The 13,875-nt window shown below is 37.5% G+C and overlaps 1 long non-coding RNA gene across 1 annotated transcript; it reads right to left on the bottom strand.

Moving 5' to 3' along the window:
• Window positions 1–8,017: 8,017 nt before the first annotated feature.
• On the bottom strand, window positions 8,018–9,291 carry LOC115934288 (uncharacterized). The gene is made up of 3 exons (XR_004070103.2): window positions 9,164–9,291; window positions 8,513–8,644; window positions 8,018–8,255 (listed from the first exon to the last, which is right to left on the bottom strand). It is a non-coding gene; the product is annotated as an uncharacterized lncRNA (long non-coding RNA).
• Window positions 9,292–13,875: the final 4,584 nt, after the last annotated feature.

Here is a 13,875-nt window from a genome sequence, read left to right as displayed (position 1 = left end):
AATAATGGAATCACTTAAAAATATATTTGAATCTTATTCACTACCCATGGATAGATGATGAAATTATTTTATCTAATTGGTAAATTTTATTATTTATACTTTTAAAATATAAATTTAAAGTTTTATATGTTTAAAAATACAGTTCTTTTGAAAAATTATTTATATTATTGTATTTATAGTCTGTGATATAGAATGGTCTAAACTAGTATTATAAATTGGTGGCATTCTGTTTTATAACCAAAATCATCTTGGTTATCTAGTTCTGCTTCTGTTTTTTAATAGGAATATTTCTTATTTATCAGACTTTTGGGATGATTTCTGTTTTCTTTAATTCTTTATTTTCACTACTTTTTTGGTCTCCTAATGCTAAGTTCTCTCATATTTGAGAATGTCTGACTACTGCCTTTATGTCTGAACTATAGTGAGGCTGCCTGTGTAAAGGAAGTTTACAAATCCTTCACTAGAGGCATTAGCTATTGACTTAGAAGATTTTTCAATATAAGTCAGTAAAAGAAAAAATTCCGTGTCAGTTGCTTACATATTATGCCTGGGTTTCTGTAAAGTTTTTTCTTTACTTTAATATTAAACTTTAAAAAGTAGGTGAATGCATATCAGTTTCTATGTCAGTTTTTCCTAGAAATCAATGTGATATATTTTTTGTTCTTCAGATTCAATCATCTCAAAGAAAACTACTCAAATATATCTTTGCATTTTTTTAAAGTTTATGTGGTTATTGTCTTTACTTCGGGGCCACCAATTCCACTTCTATTTCCATGCCTCAGCCTGTGCCCTAATCCTCTCTATTAAATACTCTCTAATTGATTTAATGTCTTTGTGTTTTTATTTTGTATTCTCTAATCTATAAAATTCCTTTTACTTGATCACTTAGTCTTATCTATGCCCATTTTGCTTTTCATCCCAATTTATTTGTTAATAAAAATAGTTTTGTTCTTCCTTGTTTTATGATGATAGCTTTCCAATATTCCTCTTCATTTCATTGGGATTTTACCTTTCAGAACGTATTTGATTGAACTTGCATGCTTCTTATTTCCTTTAATTATTACACTGTCTTGCAGGATGCTCTTCTCTTCCCTGGTTATTCACTTTTCCAGACAGGAGTGTGTGTATTTTGCATACTCCATTCTTTTCTAATCTCCATAAAAAATCTGCTTTGGTATATTTGAAAAATTGTCAAATAGTTTTTCTTTTTCTCACCTTTCTAATACAGAAAATGATAGTGAAGATCAGTTTACCCGCAGTGGAAGCCCCTGAAGCCATGACTGGCATGCACATTGAGAAGGTGATTGGGCAAATCGCTGGAGGCTGAGTGTGGACTGCATGAGACTTGAGAAACTCTCGGAACTGATAGTCTCAGGGATGCCCCTTCTGCCCCTGCCACGCTTTTGTGATTAGACCTCCAAGTAAACTCTGTCTCCTCTCCCTTCCCAACCTAGGTTCTCAGAGTAAAAAGGAAAGAAAAATCCTCTCATGTTTCTAATCGGGGGAGAAGAAAAATATGTATTTTGAAATATGTCCAAAGCATTCTCTATAACGAGACCTACTCCTTTGGGAAAAACTTGACCATAGCCTTATCTGGCTTGTGAGAAGGGCAATGAAGCAACTCCAGCTACTCTAGTCTTCTTGTCTCATCTAAAAGAAGGTTGGGTGAAAAAGCTAAGAAATACTTTTAAGGTCAGAGACCTTAAAATTTGGCAGCTTGAGCCAGAAGTTCTACTTGCATTTATATACTGGGTGAATTCTTATTGATACTCTTTTCTTTTCTGTGTTTATCTTAGTTATCCTAGTCAGAGGTTTATGAATTTTATTGATCTTGTCAAAGATCAATTTTTGGGTTACTGATTTTCTGGGTTTTGTTTTCTATTTTAAGTTTCATTATCTCTGCTCTAATTTTATTTACATTGCTTGATTTAGAATTAAACTATTCTTTATCTAGTTTGCTAACATGGAAGCTCAAATTATTAATGTTACATTCTGTCTTTCTTAATATATGTACTTAATGTTTTAAATTTCCCTGTAAGCTCTGCTTTTTCTGCATCTCACAGATTTTGACAAGCTGTATTTTCATTTTCATTTACTTCAAAATATTTGTAATTTCTTTTGAAATTCTTTCCTCTATGGGTAATTTAGACATATATTTTTAAATATTTTTAATGTTTCATTCCCTGGCCTTTTTCATTTTTTGATTTTGTGATTTATTTTGTATCATGTGAATATAATATGCCCAACAGAATTTTAAATATATATTTATTCCCCTCAGTATTTTCTGAGATTCTTGGCTTTGTAGCTTGTTGTTTCTGTCATCAACTTTGGGAAATTCTCAGCCACTATTACTTCATATATTTCTTCTGATCTGTTTTCTCTTGCTTCTATTTCTGATATTCCAACTATACATGTTATACATTTGAAATTGTTCCACAGTTTTGTTCTTTTTAAAAATCTTTTCTGTTTGTATTTCAGCTTGAATAGTTTCTATTGACATATCTTCAAGCTCATTAATTTTTCCTGGGCCAAATCCAGTTTATTGATAATCTCGTCAAATGAATTTTTCATCTTTATTGGATAATTTTTTATTTCTAACAGGTTATTTTTGGTAGTTTCACAGGGATTCCATCTCTCTGTTTATACTTCCCATTTGTTTTTTGTCTACTTTTTTTATTAGAACTATTAACATGTTGATCACAGTTAATTTCCTATCTGACAATTCCACAGTGTGTGTTATATCTGAGCCTAGTTCTTATATTTGCTTTGTCTTTTCAGGCTGTGTTTTTTTCCTGCCTTTTTAACATGTCATAAAACTTTTTGTGAAAAGCTGGACTTAATGTATTGGAGAATTGAAACTGAGGTAAGTAGACCTTCAGTGTGAAGTTTTGTTGTTCTGCCTAGGAATCCTGCTTATGTTTACTGTTTACTTTAGCTTCAGGTGCCAGAGGCTTCAAATATGTCTAGTGTTTTTATTTTTGTCTCTCCTGATGTCTTTGGGCTTCTTTAGACCCCGCTTCCCTCCTTAACTGGAGTCTGCATCTTGCCTCTCTTTCAGTTAGAGCCCACTGTTATTACTTGGAAGCCCTGCTGAGGTGGTGATAAGGTTCGGGACTACAGAAGCATTCTGTACTCTACAATTATATCTTAGTCTTGTTCCCTAATCTGTTCCTGGTCTCTGACTTAAAAGTATTTCTTAGCTTTTTCACCCAACCTTCCTTTAGAAGAGACAAGAAGGCTAGAGTAGCTGGAGTTGCTTAGTTGCCCTTTTCACAAGTCAGATAAGGCTATGGTCAAGTTTTCCTCTATGGAGTAGGTGTTGTTATACAGAACGCTTTGGACGTATTTCAAAATACATACTTTTCCTCTCCTCCTGTCAGAAACATGAAAGGATTTTTGTTTCGTTTTTACTTTAAGAACCTAGGTTGGGAAGAGAGAGGAGAGAGAGTTTTTTTGGAGGTCTAATCACAAAAGCATGGCAGGGGCAGTGGGGTGTCCCTGAGACTATGAGTTCCGAGAGTTTTTCAGTCTCATGCAGTCCACACTCAGCCTCCAGCAATTTGCCCGGTCACTTCTCAATGTGCATGCCAGGCATGGCTTCAGGGGCTTCCACTCCGGGTAAACTGATCTTGACTATGATTTTCTGTATTTACCTGTCTTCTAGATTTCGGGGTGGAGTTTCGCCATGCAACCTCAATTTCATGATGGGTCAAAAAAGTCATTTATTTTCAGTTAATTCTGTGTTTTATTGTTGTAAGAACAGGAATAATGACTTCCAGGTTATTTACATGTCTGAGATGAAACTGGAAACCCCAACATCTTTATCTTCTTATCTGGACCTGTTTACCTTTTCTTCTGAGCCATAGATTTCTATATAGTGAGGCTATGAAAGGCACAAGTAAGAAGGGGAAAGCTAAACTAAGAGTAGATCTTTACTGAACCTGTTTTTTACTCTTTTCTGCGATTTTGTTGAATATTCTCTACCATGAATTACTCTATTCCCCTGGTGATAATTCATCTTCAACTTGAATACTTATTTAGTGTAAAGTCTTGGATGTTCCTTCTTAATTCTGTTGATATCCTCAGTACCACCTGTCAAAGAGTGGAGACTAGGTTACGAGATTCCCAGAGCTAAGCCTCAATCTTCTACTTCTTTCCTTGCCTTTTTTAAAAATGATTATCATTTTCTCCTCTCATTCCCCTGCCCTTCTGAAATTTATGGCAAGGAATTGTTTCATTTTGTTTATTTAATTACTGGTAGTGGGGTTTATTTTTTTCACTGAGTTTAAAAAATTTTGTCAATTATCTATTGCAGTTGGAAGATTCTGTGCCTGTTGTCAAGGTGACACTCCCCGGAATTTTAAAGAGAAGTTTTAAAGTAGGATGCTTTGGCTAGTATTTGCAGAAACATATACACTTTTTTTACATGATAAGGAAAACAACAGATATTTATTCTTCATCCCAGGGGGAAAAAAGCCCTTGGAGGAATAATTCAGAGGCAACATCCTTAACGGGTGATCAGTAGACACAAGACTCATCCCAGTGAGCCACTGGTTCTGGCAGCTGTGTGACTTTGGACAGAAATATCTACAATCTTTCAATATTGTTTGTGCACCAACTGCATTCTCCACGTTGTATTACTGCAGATTTATTGATGAGTAAAACAAATTCCTACCCTCAAGGAGTTTGCAAACAAAAGAGTGAAATAATGATGAAAGTACAATGTTCCACTGTCTTTTCATGTGCTCAGAGATTACTTTCTTAATCTTTAAAATGAAAGGCTTGCCTAAATGACTGAATGATGTTGCACCTATAACCCTAATATTCTTTGATTCCCAAGGACAAGAATCAGAACTAACAAGGTATATAATGACAAAAGAATTTTCATTATGAGGAACTTATCAAGAAATCATAGAGTGGAGAGACTTGCACTAAAAACACTTAAAATGAATGGGAAGCCCGTCAGCATATTGTATGTCCATATTTTCCAAAAAGGTTAAGTTTGTAAGCTACTGCATAGGACCATGGGAATTCTGGATGTCCTTGGACTGTATCACATGTGGTTTCTTGGCAACTTAGATGACACAATTTTTTATTGCTTTGTCCGTGCAATAAACGCTGATAAATTTTTCAGTTTAAAATTTACCAAGTCTGCTACTGTATCCCATAATTCTCAATGAAAGAAAATATTTACAGTTTTTAACATTACAGGTAGAAAAATGATCAAAGTGATTTTCTTAAATTTCCTTCTAATTCATGGAAAAAAGAACACAGTCAGTGAGGGTCTTTGCTCCTGTTCCCCAATTTTCTTCGTCCAAATGGCTCAGCCTTGAATTCAAGAGGAGTGGTGCAGGATTTAATTGCTCCCACTTGTCTTCCTTGTGCAAAACTGCAGCTAGAAGAGCAAATGATAAGTTGAGAATATTTAACACTCAGCAACAATACCAGGAACTTGTTCAAACGTTGTTTTTGAAGCTTCTTGACCTTCCAATGATTTATTTCTTCCACACATGGTTTCATTAGAACTTCACTTGGAGAAGAACAGAAATAGCAAATAACAGCATCTTTCATCTATAACCAGAATATTCCAAGCCTTTCAAAAGTTGTTGCAAAAAGAATAAAGTATGAGCTACCTAGGCCTTGTTTGTCTGAGTCTTGCATCCTGCTCATAAAAGTAACACAAAATTTTTTCAACAAGGACTAAGAATGAGCTTATTATTTTTTAACATACATACAATTTATTCATGATAATATTGCTAGTAGAAGCCTGGAAATAACTGAGATGCCAATAAACAGGAAAATTACTAATTATATCTATACAATGAAATCTATGCAACTGATTTAAAATTAAGGATGCACCCTCTTATTTTTAGTGTGTATGTATAAATGGATATGTGGTATGTTGTCAAAGAAGGTTTAGAAGTTCAATTTAAATAATACTGAAGATACCTGCTATTGTATAAGCAATGAAAATGCTATACAGATGTTCTAAAATAAAACAAACACACCCATACTCTGACCACTGAACTTTGGACCAGTATTGCTCTTCATTAGTATCCTAAAATGTATGGACATTTTATGGGTCATTGTTCCAAACCTGTCTTAAAGCTATCTGGAGTAGCACAGAACCAACCTGTCTTTAGAGCTTTCTTGAGCAGCACAGAAAACGGACTTTCAGAGCTTCAGGAGACAGTATTTCATCCAAGTGCAGCTTCTGGAAGTGAAATGTATTTAGAAGGTTTGCTCTGCTATTGTAATTTCCCAAGTAGGCCCATGTGACTCTGCAAACCCTAGGCCTGAGCCGGGTTTGTTTGAAATGTCAGCCAAACTACCAGCAACTTACATCATGATATCGTCTGGCTCTGTGTTCCCATCCAAATCTAATATCAAATTGTAATTCCCAGTGTTGCAGGAGGGGCCCAGTGGGAGGTGATCGAATCATGGGGGTGGACCTCCCCCTTGCTGTTCTTGTGATAGAATTTTCCTTATATCTGCTTGTTTAAAAGTGTGTTTAAAAGCACCTTCCCCACACTTCCTGCCAGCCATATGAAGATGGGCTTGCTTCCCTTTCAACTTCTGCCATGATTGTAAGTTTCCTGAGGCCTACCCAGAAACAGAAGCCTGTACAGCCTGCAGAACTATGAGCTGATTAAACCTCTTTTCTTTATAAATTACCCAGTCTCCAGTATGTCTTTATAGCAATGTTGAGAACAGACTAACTCCATGAGCATCTCAAATGCCATCACCACAGGTAATATCTATTGAGCTCTCACTTCAGTGATTTCTAATAATGACTCCATGAGACAGGTGCTGTTATTGTCCTGTTTTTACAGGTGATATTTGCATAAAGTTGGTGACTTATTCTGGAGTCTCCAGCCAGAACTGAAATGTTAGGCAGTCTGACTTTAGAGACCTTGCTATTCTTCACTCTCTTTTGGGCTCCCTCTGAGGCTCAGTTTCAGCCCAGGATGCAACACACACTATGCAAAGATATAACAACTGGTTTAAAGAAAGCTAGATTCATATTGGCCCAGATCCTAGCCCCAGCACAATGTAGCAATATGGCAAATTGGCCCAGGAGTCTAGTTTGGAAATGCCTCTCAAACTAGGTAGGATTATCTGGCTTACGTTGAATGATTTTATGCGGGGCTACTTTGAAATGTTCCACTAAAGCATTATTAAATGATGCCACACAGTCATATACTCTGGGCACCAAACAGCAATAGATACAGCTACCTGCAAACATCCCCAAAGGCTTCAGGTTTACTTTTCCTGCCTCCTACCCACTAGCCAAATAAGTAATTCACTGCTTTTCACAACAGGCTCCTGCTCTTCTTGGCTCTCTACTGAGACTCATACGTATGCCTGTGTAAATGTTAGCCATCCTTCATGGCTCCAAAGCTAAGGAAGCTTTCTCAGTTTCACTAGGTGAAGTGACAGTACCTTCTATATATTCATTGTGACATTTGTGATTCATCATCCTCCTCATCTTAAGATCCATTTTATTCCTCCCTTTTTTTTCTTAGCCATAAGAGCATGTTTTTTGTTTGTTTGTTTTACCAAATTTGGTCTTTTGTACCAACCAATGTCTTGCTCATAGTGTGAATTCAGTAAACATTTTTAAAATAAATAAATAAATAAGTAAAGAGTAAATGGATTGTGTTAGGGACCCATGACACAGGGCAATATAGGTTTACCATTCCTAATCCAAAAATCTGAAATGTGAAGTGCTCCAAGATATGAAATTTTTGAGCACCAACATGATAACACAAGTGGACAATTCCACACCTGATTTCACATGACGGATCACAGTCAACATACAGTCAAAACTTTGTTTTATGCACAAAATTATTTAAAATATTTTATAAAATTACTTTGAGGCTATGTGTATAGGATACATATGAAACAGTAATGAATTTTGCGTTTAGACTTGGGTCCCATCCCTGAGAGTTCTCATTATGTCTATGCAAATATTCCAAAATCTGAAAAAATTCAAAACATTCCCGGTTCCAAGCATTTTGGTTAAGAGACACTTAATGCATATCAGCAAATTTTCAGAGAGAGGTTAATGGGAGGAAATATTCATAAAGCAATTGAATAATTCGGCATTGCCTCTGTAGAGCAATGCAGTTCCCTGGAAAACACGAGGCTTATCTTCATGCAGCTTTGCCAGATGGATGTGAAACTCCTCCAGCTGATCCTTGTGGAAACCCATCCATCTCATGTCACTTAAGTGGGGATATATGGAAACGTGACTAATAAGACAAAAGGAAAACAAAGTTGCATGGAGTATTTGGGATAAAATAGCTTTCTTCCTGTATAGATGTGTTTTTGTCATTGCAAAGGAATCTAACACTGACAAATAAGATTCTTCCACCTGCCTCACTTTCTATTCCAATAGATAGTTGGCAGACTCTCTTTCCTATGAAAGGCATGGGTAAATGCTACTTAGGTAGCAGGTGTTGGAATAATTTACTTAACTATGATTTAAGGAGTATCACGATATTCCTACCCATTCCTTGGGTTCCTTCATGTGGGAGATGCAGACTGGGCTATGTTTGGGACATTGGTCTCTGGGGTTCATTCATCACACTCCAGTATTTCAATCTCAGCTTCCTTTTCTGTACACTTCGACATTATGTAGCTGTAGATGAAAGATCTTTTGACATCATGAAAAGGTATGTATAGAAGATAATATAAACATGCATATGCACAATAGGGGTTGTCTCCTTCTCACCCCACCCACAACATGTGCTTCCTGATGTTCAGGTAACTGAAAGGTCAAACACTGTGTCACTGACTGTGTATTAGCTTTTTATAGCAAGAGAGGAAAAGTGATGAGTGTGAATGTCATCAAGGTGGTGCTGGGTAAGCTCACTGCAACAATCCTGCTGCACTGAAAGAATTCTGCTTTAGGGAGGCCTCTGGGTTCACTTCTGCTCAGATGGTGCTGAACTCCCACCAACTTTACTTCTGCTTTTCCAGGCTGACCATTCCCCTCCAGCTGACATATTATTTCAATGAACAGTGTTGACACTATTTCCACACCCCAGTTCCCGTGGACCTGGGAGACACCCTGTGTCTTCCCCTGATGAACTACTTTAAATAACCTCACCCTCACGGGCAAGAACACCAGCTTCTGCATACTGTGGAGTTCACCCACCCTAGATTGTCCAATTTCCTCCTGCTCTTTTGCCTCTTCAGGTAATGGAATCACACTGTTATTCTGAATTTCAACTCTTTTCCTCCCTTCCTTCATACATTTCTCTAGAGCTGAAGTGAATCATTATTCTTTGTTTGCAAAGAAGCTTCCTTTTCCTTTATGGAGAGGTCTCAGAATCTCCTGCCTTTCATAAACTTTCCTGATTAAATAAAAGAGCGATTTCTCTTTTCTTCCTTGTCCTAGAAACCGATTTCCATTTTATAAATAAGCACTCAGGTTAGAAATATATATGCAAAACTTCTATTCTAATTTATGCCTTTTCTATGACATCCATATTTCTATATTGACAGATAAGAAATATTAGAAGATTTCAAATATACAATTTTTTTGCATAGCATCGTTAATGGTATTTCTGCTGTATTATTTATGTTGGTTCACTCAGTCTCCCTTGCATCTTTTCTCTCTTTGGGAAGATTGGAAAGTTCAGTTACACTTCCCAGATTCTTTTGATGCTAGAATTCTGTATTGATGAACTCATGAGATATTTGGAATGCAGGAGTGAGCAGAGTCCGTCTCTGTGAAAGTTTTGGAGGGTGCTGTTTATAAGAAAGTCCATGGAAATATGATGTTCCTCCAGCAGCCAGCCAGCGTCTGTTACATAGGCTCCTGAATATTGAGAGGTGGTGGTGGCAGAGATGCCAGTTTTAACCCCTTATTTCCAGCATAGTTCTAGTGTGGTGGCCTCAGAGAGAATAGCTCTATTACTCCAGTCTGTGTTGTTTGAAGCGTAATGCAATTCCAAGAGGCTAATCTCAGACCTACTCCTTAGACCTTCTACAGATCCTGAAGATATTTTACTTTGTGTGTTACATGTCTTTCCACTTAAAATGACTGGAATTGTTTGTGATTCTTGTAGAAAACCCTGACTGGGCCAGGTGCGGTGGCTCATGCCTGTAATCCCAGCACTTTGGGAGGCCAAGACAGGCGGATCAAAGGTCAGGAGATCGAGACCATCCTGGCCAACATGGTGAAACCCCATCTCTACTAAAACTACAAAAATTAGCTGGGCGTGGTGGTGCGCACCTGTAGTCCCAGCTACTCGGGAGGCTGAGGCAGGAGAATCACTTAAACCTGGGAGGCAGAGATTGCAGTGAGCTGAGATGCTACTATTGCACTGCAGCCTGGGTGATGAGCAAGACTCTGAAAAAAGAAATCTGACTGATACACTTCCCCATTGCTTATACAGAAAATTGGCCTTCCAGGGACCTCCATCACCAGTCTCTGTATATGGATTCCATCAGCCTGGCAGTCTTGTCTCGCAGTCCTCTTGCCAACAGTTTGTTCTTATTACACTGTCTAGAATCTATCAAGGTCTTCCATATTTCTGTGCTTTGGACAGGCCATTTACTCCTAAAAAGTGTCCCACCCCGTTTTTCTTACCCTCTCCCTGCCCTCCCTGACTCCTTTTCTTCTATGTCCAACTAAAATGTCTGCTTTGGTGACTGTAAGTAGTTAAGGCAAAGCTAACGAGTTCTACTGTATCTGGTAGAGAATTCTGTAATTGAACTCATCACACCCTGTTGCCGGCATGCATTCAGATTTCTTTTATTTATTTTTATTTTTTTGCATTCAGATTTCTATCTCCTCTTCTGTACTGCTAGTTTCTTACGCTCAGGCATGTTATGCACGGTTTGCTCTCGAACATCTAAGAAATTAATGATGACTACTTAATAAAATTTTAAATAAGTACATTGAAATTATTTATGGCTTCTTATTTTCTTTATATTATTTCTGTTTCTTTTATATTTGATATACTTTGCAGCTACCTGTAAAAATAGTGGCCTCTTGGATGGAAAGGTTGTCTAGCAATGAATCAAGTAAAGCATTAAAACTTTCCACCCTCATAAACAAGATTTACCCATGTTGAGTTGGCTGTTCTCTTGCTGACCCACCCCACTTAAAGCCTATACATTTGAGTATGGCCTGAACAAATTCTTGGAGGAAAGAAATTGAATCTGTTTAGCTTGTTTGATATAGATACTGTGCATGGAGGTGAAAAGTATAGCTGGAGGATAATAATTTAAAAATTCATGCTAAGCGAGACTTTCTTATCAGGGGCTTTTCCATTCTGGGTTTGAACAGGGAAGTGGCCATATTTACAGCTTTGTGTGTATCAAGAACAGGGAGTTAAAACTGTCTCCCACTAAGGAGGGCCCAATTACAGCAGAGGGCTGTTATACTGCTTCTGAAAACTGGTATTTCTTTTTATTGGTATTAATATTGAAATATGGCATGGTAATTCTATTACAGGACTTCTGTTAATACTGAAATGTGCAGCTACACTTCTATATAAAATTTTACTTTCTACTAACTTTCTTGTGCTCTCTGATCATTTTTCTTTAAAACAGCAAGTATGCATTTGTGGGAATGCTAAAGCAAGGAATGTATAAAAGTTTATTTGTCTTTGCTTAATATAATTTGAGAGAATTTAGTTTTTCTGGCAGTATGTGCTTTTAACTTTTTCTAAAAAATATGAACTTGTTGACTATTTCTTTTCATGAGGAGACATGTTTTTCCAAAGAAACATTAAGATGACTTTTTAAAACTGAAAATTGTAACCACCATTTCATGCTTTTATGTTTTCTTTATATTACACCCAAAGTCAAAAGTCAGTAATGAATGCAAAATATTTATTAGGAATGAAGGTATAAATAGGGCCATAATAGAATACAGACAGGTTTTATATTGTTTTCATAAGCAATTCTAAGCTCCCTAAAGAAATATATATTTCCTTCAGAAGAAATGCACACCAAATGTGTTTTCGTAAATGTGTTATTTTCACAGAAAGAACATTCCAAGCTGCTTTTACAAACCAGAAATCTTTGCATCTTTGAGAATGAAAGTTGAAATGTGCCTAGTTACTGGACGGTGTGCGATGTATTAGCATCAACGTGTACCGTGAATTTTGGAGCATTTATGTCAACTAAATGCTAACTTTAAGCTCCATATGAGAGACAAGCTATATTCTATGGCCTGAAGATTAACTGAATTGAAAATACAGATTTCTTTACATTTAAACATTTCAGTGGTTCATCCTTTTGTGGCCACTCTGAAGAAGTACAAGAGACTCCCCACACAAAATTTGATTGAGAGGTCAAGACTGGTGATTCCACACGTACACCAAGAGAACAGGAAAAGCTTTATTTCTCACATAATGAGAGCTTTTGGGGAGATCAGGGAGCAATTCCCAGGCAGATCCAAAAATGTCTTGAACGAGCCAGGAAAGGAGACTGGTGTGGTGGCTTGAAGGTGGGGCTGGGGTGAGGGTTCCCTGGTGGGGCAGAGCCTTCCTGTGGGTGCCAAAAGACAGCAGCCCAGACATTCTCATCAGCTTGTGCAGATGTGAGCAAAGAGGAGGAGGGAGAGGTCAGGCTTCAAAACTGTCGGCAATCAAGTATCAAAAATTAAGTAAAGCTCTAATATGATCAGCCTTGGAATTTTCTCCGCTGACAATTATTGAGCTCCTTAGCTCAATAATTATGACAGTTGGTAGCATACAAAGCGCTGGTGCAGGCCAGCCTGACGAGCTGAGCAGAATGATACATCCCGTGATGTGCCACGCTGGGTCCGCAGTCTCCGCAGCCATGTCCTAGCCCTATCACCAAGCCACTTGGCCTGTGCACGGTGTTGCTGCTGTTTTCTTTTTGCAGGGCTGTGATGAGGAATGGGTGGGAGTAAAGGAAAGCACAATGTCTGGGTCACAGCAGATGCACAATTCACAGGAGCTATGATTACATTTTGCTTGAGATTTTCTGAAATGTGAAATTCTGCAGCACTATGGCTAATGTGGATGCCCTAGTGACAGAGCAAATAAAAATAAAATGTACTCTTTGCCAAAGCTGGACATGAGTTAACGTTAGGCTCCTATCCTCACACAGAGGCTGGGAAGCAGGGGCTCCAGCTTCAGGTGTTGGCTGGAACAAACAGTAAATTCTTTTGGCAGCCTTGAGTTTGCTCAGGCAGGCACTTACGGGGGACTGGGGTCACCTGAGGGTTGCAGCCTTCAGCTGTGGGAAACTATGCTAGTGTTTGTTCAAGTCTTGATAGGCCAAGGTCAGGCCCTAGTGGAGAAGAGAGCTCAGAGGAGGCTGGCTGGAGTTCAGTCAAGGAGAGAATCTCTGCCATCCTAAAATGGAATATTAAATAAATGGGTCTTGGAAATTTTATATTAAATTTAAAATTTACTAATTTTTTTTACTAACATAAATGTGAAAAATCTTAGTCCTGTTTAGAGGTAAAAGTCTCAGTACACGGAGTTATTCACATCAATATGAGGTTAACAAAATAAGTTTTCCTTTGTGTGGGGGAGTTAGAAAAGTATTTTTAAAAAACCCAAACCTTCATTTTCAGGTAATTATAGATTCACAGGAAGTTGCAAAGAAATGTCCAGGAGGTCCTGTGTACCCTTCACCCAGCATCCCCCAATGGTAACAGCTTATGTAATTATGGCACAATATCAAAACCAGGAAATTGACATTGGTACAACCTTCAGAGACCATTCTGATTTTGTGAGTTTTGTTTTCCTGTAGAAAAGTTAGTATTCTAATCCTACAGTAAAATGCTGCATCTAAATTAAGAAAAGGGAGAGCCGTTAGTCTTTATTTTTCCATGTCAAGTTTGGGCATGTACCCACGACTTGATACACACTATTT

The sequence above is a fragment of the Gorilla gorilla genome, chromosome 3 (assembly GCF_029281585.2).
Source record: "Gorilla gorilla gorilla isolate KB3781 chromosome 3, NHGRI_mGorGor1-v2.1_pri, whole genome shotgun sequence".
In the NCBI taxonomy this organism is placed as follows: domain Eukaryota; kingdom Metazoa; phylum Chordata; class Mammalia; order Primates; family Hominidae; genus Gorilla; species Gorilla gorilla.
This window is presented reverse-complemented; position numbering and strand designations above follow the sequence as displayed.